Below are 12,099 nucleotides of genomic sequence, written 5' to 3' on the forward strand. Positions count from 1 at the left end.
ACTTGGATCATTAATGTCAGCTGCCCACGGCACTCATTCTCCCTCCCCCCCCAACTCCTTGGAGTCCAGCTGGAGGCTCACTGCGGACACATCCTCATGGCTGCTGTAAATGGAAGGGACCCTGGTCATCAGCAAATGGCAGTGTGAGGCCAAGCAAGGTCAGAACTGGTCAGGAATCAGGACTGGTAATGACTCTGTGCTTAGGGGCAGGCATAGCTCCTGATGAGTGGGTAGAGGACTGGACTATGTAGCTTCAGTGTATCTGTTTTCGGGCGGTGACTATCATAGACACATTTGGGTTTTGTGAGGTTTTTGAACCGTGAGGATGGAAGTCAGCTTGAGACTCAGCTGTGGATGGGTTGGTTGGTCCGTCCCATGTGCCTGGGACACAGCTTGCTTTGGCAACTAGGTAGCAAGTTGCCCTTACGACGTAAGTTTATGATTTTCTCAAGTAGAGACTATATTAAACTCCACGAAGGCACAAGGCTTGACTTGTTCTGGCCACAACTAGTTCCTCCTATTGTCTCCAGACAGAGCAGCAGCTCCACAAATAAGGGATGGGAGGGGGGCATCACCCAGGAAGCATTGTACTTGTAACCTGACTTCTGGAATTGTTACCCTGGGTGCAACCCCATCAAAATACTAATAAAAAAGTCATGTTTTCTTATTTGTTATGAACAAATAAGAAAAATAATTTTAAACAACCACACTCTATAACCCATAGATAATTACTTCTTTTTTTTTTTTTTTAAGAAACAATCATTGGGCTGGGAAGGTGGCTCAGTGGTAGGGCGCTTGCCTTGCATGCTCGAGGCCCTGAGTTCGATTCCTCAGCACCACATAAGCAGAAAAAAAAAGCCGGAAATGGCGCTGTGGCTCAAGTGGTAGAGCGTTAGCCTTGAGCTGAAGAGCTGAGGGACAGCGCCCTGACCCAGAGTTCAGCCCCCATGACCGGACCCAAAAAAAAAAAAAAAAGAAACAATCATTGTTGGAGAGTTTTCTTTGAAATACAAAAACTCTTCTTGGAAGCTTATCTGTGTATTAGACAACAGAGCCCCTGAGTTTGAGTTTGCAAAGACTTGGAAATGGAGACTTTCAGGATGATTGCACTCCTTCCCGGCAGTGTGTTTCCATACCCATGCATTCCCACAAAAATTTCCTCCAGTCATTTTTGGCCCTCTAATCTTTGTTACCTAGTTTAGAAAACAAAACTTGGGGAAAGTCATGTGAATTGAAAGTTGTGCTTTTCTGTATATGGTTAAAGAGATCTTCCTTTGGGAACTGCCTACATTTCTTTGCTGTTTTCGGCAAGTTCTCCTGGCTCTTGCTGCTCTCTTTCTTCCTTAGAGGATTCTGTAAGGTCTATCCATCATCCAGTTACCAAAATGCACCTCACTGGGGAAGGAAAAATAGTTGGCGTAGCTGAGTGTTTGAAAGGAAATAGGAGAAAAGACATGCCTCCACACATTGAACCATCTCTGATGCGCTTTGGGAAATTCATAATGACAGATGGGTTGGGGAGAAGGAGACACACTCCACAGTGGGCTTCCTTTCAGATCCAGAGCTCCTTCCAAGGTGGTCTGAGCTATTCTTAGCAACTGGGGCTCCACACATTCACCCTGCCCCCCCAGAAGAGAAGACTGCTTGAGGCAGCTTTGTTGCTTAGAATTTTGCTCCAAACAAGAGCCAAACCAGGCAATGCAGGCATAGATGTGGAGAAATCTAGAAGTCTATTTCATAGAACTTGAAGGACCAAGGCACCTGACTTCTCAGGACCTGTGCTTCTTCAGTCCTCTGATAGGAGTGAGAAGTTCTTTCTGTCGCATTTGGAATTCTGAAAGAAGTGATGAGAATATTCGTAGGGAATGGTGGAGATAGGAAGGTTCCATAGTCCCTATCTTTTGGACACTTGCAGTGTGGAAATCATTGAAATTGTTTTCCCCTTCTCTTGTTTATTCAACTCTACCTATCATTGGTTGATGGCTCAGATTATCTCCCTTCCCCCCCCCAACCCCCAGTGTAGTAATGCATTTCAGGGTAATGCAGAATTTCAATTTGGGGTGTAGAGTGATATGGTTTGATCATGTGTTACAGAGTTGAAGTTCTGAGACCCCGCCTCCCCCATGGAGTTAGGAACTTTGCGCTATGTAGTCACTCTAAGAGCACCTGTGGATTCTTTCCTAGGCTCTCATACTTAGCCACGGACCATGAGCTTGAGCTCTGCCTCTGATGGGCACCAGTTCAGTGTCCATTTTCACCGTGAACACATTTGTGTGGACAGGACCTTCTGTTTGGGGAGGGGGGGCATACCGTGGTGGCTGTGGCAAGACAGAGAAAATACCTACGTCTGTAAAGGTGTACCCAAGCTGAATCCACAGACTTGTATTCCCAGAATGGCCTCAACTGGTGATCCTCCAGATCTGAGTTCCCTGAGTACCAAGGATTATAGGCACCAGTCATGGATTCCTGGCATGATGCCTAAATATTGCAGCGGATGCAAGGAGTTTGAGAAGTGGCGACTGCCTTACAGGGGGTTGTGAACTCCATAGGGACCACAAATGCCTTTGAGAGGGAAGAGAAGGAGGGAAAACCCTAGGATGTCTTTTAATTTAGTATACTTACTGGAGATACTAGGAACCACTGGAAGTACAGAAACTTAAGCTTTTGACCTTTTTTCTCTGGCCAGAGACTGTTCATTGAATTTGCAGCCCCTTATTCTGCTGCAGATGTCAAATCAGAAGCCATCTATCCACCACAGGCAGCTTTATTAAATGTTCAAATTGGTTATGGAAGTGCCCTGCCCACCTGCACTGGCCTCTTTCCCTTACCCAGCTAAAAAGACTCCTTGCAGACACACCCTCATGGCTGCTTTGCCTGCTGTGATCTCAGCTCCTTTCCAAATGCTTGCCTTGGCAGCTTCCCCTCCATCGTGCCTGTGCCTCTCGGACTGGGTTCCCATGGTGGTTGGATATTGAGCTGCTTGTTAGAGGAGGAAACAAGGGCTGTTGTGTACAATGGCAGGCCTGAACTGGCCCTGAGGCAGGGCAGACGCTCTCCCAGGTGGGACTTGTCAGGGCCCAGGGCAGGCATCCTGTCACTGGGCCTTGGGTCACTGTGGTGAGCAGCGGTCACACTGGAACTTCTCTTTCTCAGAGAACAACAGGTTATATCTGACCAGATTGTCTTCTCTAGGGAATCTGGTTCTCCACCAACTCCTGGGGGATGCCTGGGGCTTGAGTCCATGCCAGGCTTCACTCCTGTCCAGAACTTTTCATTCCAGAAGTTTCAACCACTCAGCCAACCCCCCGCCCTTTGCTGCATTCTCTTCTCTGATTCTGTGGCTTACACTCTTCATTTTCTATGAACTGTGAGTTTCCCTTCTGGCTATCCTTGGTTCCTTCCCTTTAGTTTGATTGTGAATAGGGTCCTACTTTGCTTCTAGAAACTTCTTTCCTTCTACCTCTCATTTGGGGGATACTTTACTATACTTCTTTTGGGGGATTCAAGAGTGTTTATGAATTGTTTCTTAAGTGGGCAAACTGCACATACTCTTTAGAGCAGTTTGTGTGTGGGAGGGTGTGCGTACGTGCAGTTTGTGTGTGTGGGGGGGTGTGTACGTGTACATATGTGCTTCAACACAACTTCAGAAGAGAGGTTCCGCTCCTGATTTCCTGATTCAGAGAATGAGGTACAGAAGATTCAACCCTGAGTAGTGAACAGGGGAGGGCCAGGCAGCCTGAGCTCCAGACCTTGTTCTCTGTACATCACCATCTTATGTGACAATGGGACAAGTCTCAGTGTCAGAGCAGCAAAAGTACTGAGTTGAAACATTCAACCAGGGGAATCTTTTACAGATTATGCCCTCATGAAATGATCGATTTGGCAGGGGTTTGGAGTAACACATGTATGAATTTATTGTAGGAATGTATTAGATCAGTTCTCTTCTCCTCCGTCCTGAGGCTTTGGGATGGTTGCTGACTGGTTCACTTGCAGGAGTTTTCCTGTTCATAGCGCATGAGCAAAATGAGGGTGAGAAAGTGCACAGAGGAAACTGATCATTGACAATTATTTGAGCTCTTCTGCTCCCTCTATCTGATAGTGCCAGCGACTTCTTAACTGGCATGGACTGTTTGCTCTAAGATAGTTTCCTCTTTTCACACAAACTCACAAACTGGTGAACTGTCATACTGTGTCTTTTCAGGAGTATCCAAATGTAAGGCTGGCTGACAGCTAGTTTGTTGACTCCTAGAAGATAATAGCTATTGTCTCCGAACAGATTTGTTTCAAAGATTCTTTACCTGAGTTCTGGAACCACTTGTGAGGTGAAAGATCTCTATCAAGCTGGGAGGAAAGGCCACCATGTTGGGTGCAGCCTGCAGGGAGTAGACTCAGCCATTCTATTTGTACACCCTACATCTCTTTGTGGCTGTGGAGGACCAAAACTTTGAATGCCCTTTCACTATTTGCTGCAAAGTGTCCCAGGCTTTTCATATCTTACTTGCTGAATGGGTTTGAATGGTCAATGCAATCTAAGCTATACACATGGGAACTCAGATAAGCTATACAGGGAATTGTATTTAATCAAAGACTTCAAACAATAGAAATTAAGAGGCAATGGTGTGTTTGTACATTTAGGTTTCACTCTAAAAAAAATAAAACCAAACTGAACAAAAATTGATCTCAGTGCTTAAGAGGAAAATCTGCTTTTAACAATTTCAACAAAGGTTGATTCCCCCCCATCTTAAAAAGCCCCGTCAAACTAACTTCTTAATGATTTATTAACCAATGAGGAAATAATGAGGACTACAATTCCTTTGAATTGTATAAACCTGCATAAAAGATAGATCAAAATGACAGTCCAAGATAAATGAATGTTGAACTGATCTATTGAACTCTTCTAAAATACTCAGGTCGAAAAGAAGCCTAGATCCAGGCTACCTACTTGAACAATAAAAAGACCAGCTCTTGTTGGTTCCAGTTGAGGATGTGGATGGTATGCTTTAGGTCCAGGAGGAAGGTCAATCAGCTAAATATGTCAGAACCCTTGGAGCAGAGGGAGAGCTGTGTGGACAGGCCTTGGGTTTGACCTCAGAGCCTCACCCTGGGTAAGCTGGCCACCACCACTTGGCTGGTGCTCATCACAGCCTTATCTTTTGTGTTTTGAATCTGCTTTTTGTCTTGTCATGGTCTGATGAATATTTGTTAAGTTCTTGTTACTGCTGGTACCAGCTGCATGCCATGGCCATTATGGTAAAGAAGACACATGCTTTCGGCCCTTCAATGGTAAGATCTGGATGAGAAAAACCACTTATTCATCATGTATCGCTACACATACCTGTAATCCAAGCTACTTGGCAGATGAAGGTAGGAGAATTAGGATCTGCGGTCAGCCTGGGCAAAAGAAGAGATCTTATCTAAAAAAAGAAACTAAAAGCAAACAGAATGGGGGGTGTGGCTCAAGTGATAGAGGTCTTACCCAGCAAACATGAGACCCTGAATTCAATCTCCTACACTGCAAGAGAAGGAGGAGGAGGAGGAGGAGGAAGAGGAGGAAGGAAAGCAGAAGAAGAAGGTGGAGGAGGAGGAGAAGCAGCAACAGAAGACGGAGGAAGAGGAGAAAGAGGGGAGGAGGAAGAAGAGATGGGAAAGGAGGGAGAAGAGGAGGAAAGGAAGAGGAGTATGAGACGAGGAAGAAGTAGAAAGGAGAGGAAACAGAAGAGGAGGAGGAAGAGAAAAGATGAGTGAGTTATTTCCAGATAAAGAGAAGGCAGTTTGGGAATGGGGATATTCGATTAGCTCACAAATGGATTTACTGTTACAATAAACACACTATAACTTAAAGGCATCGGAAGTCATAAATACATGAGATACCCGTTATCCACTGAAACTCACAGCTTAGCAGCAGCTGTCCACCTTGTGGTCATGTGGCTGACTTGGGGCTTCTAACTGCGGCCCACTGCCCGAGTTTTGAGAGCAAAGCCTCCTGCATAGTCCTGGCCTGGGAAAAGATCCAAATGCAAAGTTCTAAGTGGAACGAGCAGGGTCATCCATCTAGAGAAGGACTGGTGTTCTGTCCACTGCATCCTGTCTTCCCTTCAGAGTAAAGGACGGATATCCTTCTCCGCTGTGGTCACAGTTGGGAGGGATTGCTTTGTGGGGAGTGGAGGCGTGGTGTAACGATGCCTTGTGTATGAAGACGGCAAGCTATTTTCTCTTCTGGACTCTGTGATCTGTATCATGGTTTGATTGGCTGGAAGCCAATCTCAAGCTAAAATTCCTACCCTGCCCCACCTCCCCTTGGAATACAGAGGTCATTACGTAGTACTCATTGTGTATTTCTGTATTAACTCCTTTCCTGTCTCCATTGTATGCTGGTATCCATATCTTTCTACTTTCCCATTCTCTCATACACCTAGTTTATCAGAGCAGTTCTGGAATACAGGAAGTTATAAATAATTAAAATGTATTAAATTGCCTGGGCCTAGGGTGGAATTTGAGAGCTTTGTTTTGCTCTTCTTTGCTGCCGAGGGGCGAGCCGAGCCATCCTGTTGCTCTCCTGCCTTCCACTCACTTGGCCTTCCCATAGACCTCGGCGGTTTTTGCTGCTGGGTTTGCCATCCAGGCTTGGTTTAGGTTCTCCCTGAATCTTTGTCAGTAACCTTGGTCTAAGGAGCCTGGGTGTCTTTTCCCCTGAGCTCATACTTGAATCACTCCACAGGTTTGTCTTGCCTTTCTTGTCTTCCAAGTGATTGTAAGTTCTTACAATCTGTTTTAATATCCTCTGCAACTCGTTTTTCAAGCTTGAATATTCATAAGAACCATCTGGGAACTTGTTAACATGAAGATTATGATTTAGTAAGCCTGGACTTTTAACAAATGCTCAGGTGAAAAGCTAATGTTGTGGGCTATGACCACAGGACCATCCACTGTTGAGAACAAAGGACATGCTGAGAAGCATGATATATATATATATATATATATAAATATAATATTTTTATATATTATATATTTATATATAATATATATTTATATATAAATATACACATATATTATATATTTTTATATATTATACATATATTATATTCATACTATATATACTATATAATATATATTATATTTTACATAATATAATATGGAATATAGTATGCATATAATATATAGCATTATATACTATATAGTATCATATATACTATATAATATATACTATATAGTATACATAATATACATAATATATTATATATAGTATATATCATAAATATTATATAATATATAATATATAAAATATGTGTATGTTTATATATATTGGTATATAATATGTGTATAATATATAATATATAATATTTATATATATATATATATATATATATATAAAAACCAGATAGACCTGTATTTGCCATTTTTGTATTAGACCTGCTTGAAGAATGCAGCTGCTATTCTACCCGCCCTGGAGCCCTAGACACTCCCGGATCTGGAGCTGAATTTAACACATTCCAGACCCCTACCCGGGCTTGGGATCAGAGATAGGTGCTGTAACCCTGTTTTGGGGGCCTCTCTCTGCACTCGGACATTAGTGCACAGAGGGGTCCGTGCTCGAGCTAGTCAATAAATGACTCATTGCTGCTTGCATTGATCTTTGGTCCCTGGTGGTCTTTTCGGGCTCTCCAGTCTCTGGGTTTTACATTTGGTGCATTGGCCCGGAAGCCCCTTTACAGGCCACCCAGATACCTTGATCATTGAGTCGCTAGAAACGTCTGGTAAGTTTTGAGGCATTGCCGATTTATACTGGTTATAACCAATTTGAGAGTTGCTTGCAAGCTTTGTATTTGTGCCAGCAGGGTCAGTGGAAGACATCCCCTCAACCTCTGAACCCTTTGGTGGGCTGCTCCCCGAGGCCTGGCGCTAGTGTCTGGTCCTTCTCTTTCTGAGAGCCCTTCTGAACAGACTGACTGAACTCTGGTGGGCTGCTCCCCGAGGCCCAGCGCATAGTGCCCGGTCCTCTCTGTCTGAGAGCCCTTCTGTTTGCATCTGAAAGCCTGCAGGTGTGGTCTTGGGGCTGGCAAATAGCTTTGGCGGACATGCTTTAAGGCTGCTGGCAGAATCAGTGGGAGACATCCCCCTGAACCCTCTGGTGGACTGCTCCCCGAGGCCTGGCACCTAGTGCCCGGTCCTCTCTGAGAGCCCTTCTGAACAGACTGTTGACCAGCAGTCTGCCATGCTCGCTGTTCATATTAAGTCTTGTTGGTGCTTAGAACTGCTCATTGATGGTGGCAGCCTCGCTGAGTAGTTTTTAAGACCATCCATTGTGTGTCTCTGTGTTGGTATGTTGATTTATGACTGGTTTTTAATTGTCTTAGGAGGTACTTTATGCTTTTGGGACTGGTCTTTGTTGCTACTCTGGGTCTCACCCTGGTGTCTACTGAGCTTTCTGGCCTGCTTATGCAGCCTCTTTTTTGACCTTCTTTATTGCTTGAGTCTATCTGACAAACTTGTTCACTTTGTGCAGCCCATGATTGATCAGGCTCTAGGACTGTCACTTGGGCGGAACTAGGGGGACCTCGCTAGAGCATCAATAGGGATGGATGTCTTTGCATCTAGTGATTTGTGACGCATGCACGAGGGCCCCTCCATCAGAGCGCCTGGAGTGACCACACCTCCGACTCCATTCTTCATCCCATTTCTTTTTCAGACTCGCTGTCGGATACCGGCCCGCAGCTCAGTGCCCTTCCTCCTTATAATTAAGTCTAAATTTTATTCCTTCATTCTGGAAACTGCAAGCGGCGACTTCACCCACCCTCTGGGGGGTGATGACTCCCACCAATCTCCTAAGCGCCCAATCTTTCAACCTTTTGGGATAATTGACCCCCCTCCTAACAGGCCCAGTCGACCCCCCGGAGACGCAGCAATCCAGTGTTTGGTCATCTCCAATCCACGGCGACACCGGTGGTGTCGGTATCTAACCTATTTCTTTTTCCCTTTTTTTTTTTTTTTTTTGGGCGGTCCGGTTGTGGGGCCTGAACTCTGGGCCTGGGCGCTGTCCCTCAGCTCTTCAGTTCAAGGCTAGCACTCTTTTTCCCTCCTAGTCGTTGGTGTATTTGTCTGGCTACTTTTGTTTATAGAGATGGGGCAAGGACAAAGCAAACTTTACTCCTCTCGACCTCCTGCTGGTTCATTTCAAAGGGGTAAAAGAGAGGGGGTATATTCATTTAATGGGGTGCTGCGAGTCACACCTGAGCGGTATAACCTCTTTGAAATGTGTCCTGTGCTCCCTGGAGATCTCAGAAGAATCTAAAAGAAAAATCCTCTGGAATGAGTAGAGGAGGTTTGAATCCCCTGATAAGTGGAGTTGAGATGTCACCCCATTCACTGAGACCTGATTTTGTCTTTGTGGCCACTTGTCTGTGTTGTTTACTTCAGTGTGTTTTCTGTTCTGTTTCCTGGGGTAGGGAAGGTCTGAGTAAAAGCGGCAGGCTCACTCAGCAGACTCTGGATTCAGCTTGCTGAGTGGGAGCATCACAGAGTTCTGGTAGGGATGAGCTGGGGGTCCATTAGTCCAAAACTCAGCCTTTGGTTGTTGTCTTGTCTAGTTCTTTTTTAGAATTGGTACCAGTTTTAAATGTGGATCTTTGGTTTTTGTGTTTATTTGTGTTTGTGTTTTTTATTTGAACATCTCTAGGGGAATAAAAGTTCCAGCCTCTGGCTGGGCTTGGTCACAGGCCTGCTATGCCCACCCTCCCTGTGAGGCATGGAAGGTTGCTGATCTAGTTTGATTCCCTTCAAGCCTCAAGCTACATTTTCTCCTTGTGGAGGCTGCCGTCAGGGAGGGTGTTGAAGGCTGTTTGCCTGGTTTGGACTTTTTCAGCTAGTCCTGACAATGTAACAATTTGTAAAGTGCTCTTGTCTAAAATTGGGTAAAAATCAGGCCAGTTTAGTTTCAGGTGATCCCTCCCACCCCCAACCTTCCTCTGACAGAAGGGATTCAAAAGACTAATTAGTGAATTGTCTTGCTAAACAAGCAAGCTCTGGGAAAATGAAGCCCAACAAAGGTACTTAGTTTAAAAGAAATACTGTCTTAAATTTTTGTTTAAAAACTTTAAATAGTGTATGTACAACTGATTTTGATTTTTGCGTGCTTTAAGATCTGTGTGAGTGTTTTGTGTGTGTTTGTGAACATGTTTAAAGATAAGAATTGTCAGCATGCTGTAACAATTTGTTGAGTTTAAATTTAAAATATAAAAGGTTATGAGGTCTGGACATTACCAAATTTTTAAAGAATCTTCACATTGTTTTAAATGGCTTTTTACAGATTCTTTAACTTGCAAATTAGAAAATCTGGTATTTTTAAAACTAATATTTTAAAATGAATAAGGCCGTTTATACTGTAATCAAGTTATCTGGCTTAACAAAAATGCATTGGCAGTTTGGGATTTAGTTCCCTTGGCTAAAATTTGGGGATAAATATTAGAAATTTAAATGTAAAGGTTAGTTTAACACTGTCAAAGATGTTACCTATTCTGTCTGTCTAAAACTGTGTATTTCATTCGTGAACCAAGAGATAAGAAAAGGGAAAACTTAGAAGACCTATCTTTAGAGGTAAGGAGTGGACAGGCAGAAGTGCAGTTCAACTGGTCATGCATGGTGGGACAGGCCCTGGGAGGAGTCTACACATGGTGAAAGAGGGCAAGCTGGCACAAATGCAGTTCATCTAACCCTAAAGAGTCAGATTGGGTATGTGCCCATTCCATAGGAGGAGCCAAGTGGCCCATCTTTGTTCTGTCCCTTTTCCCTGTAGATAGACACTGAAATATGATGGTTAAAATTAGTGATGTGATGATCTGTAGTATTGTTAAAACTGTCCCTTGGACTTAAAAAGAGAGTTAAAAAGTTTATTTGTATAATGTGACTTGCTTTCAATTATGTTCTACAATTAGGATGTTTTTAAAAGTTATAAAGGTTTTAAGTCTAGCTTCGTGGTATGTGATGGTGACTGTCATGCTTGCATTAAGGAAAAATTGTCATTTGAGTTTAAAAGTTTTAATGTGTAAAAACAAGCAGCCAAGAGACAATGAATGACAACTTGGCCTCAAGATTTTAAGAGATTTTTTAAAAAATGCAAATGAATACTAAAGTATGAAATATTAAAGGTGGTTAATAAGAGACTTTAAAAAATTAGGAATGGATTTTGGGATATAAAGTTTAAATGTAAAATTGTTCTTAACATTGGCCTTAATGTGCACAAAGGAAAAATTAGGATTACCAAAATAATTGCTATTCTAGTTTGCTCTTATAGGTTTTTTTTTTTTTTTTTTTAACAGTTTCCAGCAAGCCCAGAGCAAAGCACAGAGGATTCTTACAAGTTTGTTAGATGTAACTTTGGCTTTTAATAAGTTTCAGGTAAGAGCATGCTTAAAAGCTACTTCTATGTTGACCACCTTGTTGCTTTTAATTGGAGTAAAATGGCCTTTTGTAAGACTCATTGATCTGAAACTGGTTCGAAGCCAGCCAGGGCAGAAAAAGGTTCCTGTGATACTGTCACCTCTACTCAGCTAGCATAGTGCTAAAAGAGCAAGCAAAGTTACTTTGGGACTCAAAGTGGCAGAGTGCTGGCCTTGAGCTGGAGAGCTAAGGCCCTGAGTTCAAGTCCAGTGACCCGCTGAGGGAAATGCCAATGAGGAATTTATCACAGTGTAAAGAAGACACACCTGGGACAAGAGCAATGGAGGAGCATCCAGGGGCAGTAAGCCACTGCTTGGATGGCAGAAATGTCAGATCCTAGAGTCATTTGTGTGTGGCCCTTCAAAACTGGTCAGAGCCGGGAGGTCATGGAAAGATAGTTTTTAAGCATGCCTAATGACTACCTTGTAAGGGACAAGAACTTGCCAGTCCCCTGTGATAGTAAAGTTAATGTTATAAAATGTGGGGAACAGTTTAAATCTCAACCCCTTTATGTGCCAAAAGCTCTAATTGGCCGTAACTTTTTTTTTTTTTTTGTCGGTCGTGGGGCTTGAACTATGAGGCCTGGGCGCTGTCTCTCAGCTCTTCAAGCTCAAGGAGAGCGCTCTACCACTTGAGCTACAGCGCCACTTCCGGTTTTCTGGTGGT

General features: G+C 43.5%; 2 long non-coding RNA genes across 2 annotated transcripts in view; one reads left to right on the forward strand and one right to left on the reverse strand.

Annotated features, from left to right (window-relative positions):
* Positions 1-3,889: 3,889 nt before the first annotated feature.
* LOC138829395 (uncharacterized) lies at positions 3,890-6,199 on the reverse strand. Its single transcript, XR_011372578.1, has 3 exons — positions 5,893-6,199; positions 5,336-5,391; positions 3,890-4,001 (listed from the first exon to the last, which is right to left on the reverse strand). It is a non-coding gene; the product is annotated as an uncharacterized lncRNA (long non-coding RNA).
* Positions 6,200-11,310: 5,111 nt separating this feature from the next.
* The window catches only part of LOC138829394 (uncharacterized), a 92,117-nt gene continuing 91,328 nt past the window's right edge, over positions 11,311-12,099 (forward strand). The window contains exon 1 of the long non-coding RNA XR_011372575.1: positions 11,311-11,391. This is a non-coding gene — a long non-coding RNA (uncharacterized lncRNA). The remainder of the gene's footprint in view (positions 11,392-12,099) is intronic.

This window comes from Dipodomys merriami, unplaced genomic scaffold (genome assembly GCF_024711535.1).
Source record: "Dipodomys merriami isolate MVZ:Mamm:240054 unplaced genomic scaffold, mDipMer1.0.p SCAF_1703, whole genome shotgun sequence".
Taxonomy (NCBI): Eukaryota; Metazoa; Chordata; class Mammalia; order Rodentia; family Heteromyidae; genus Dipodomys; species Dipodomys merriami.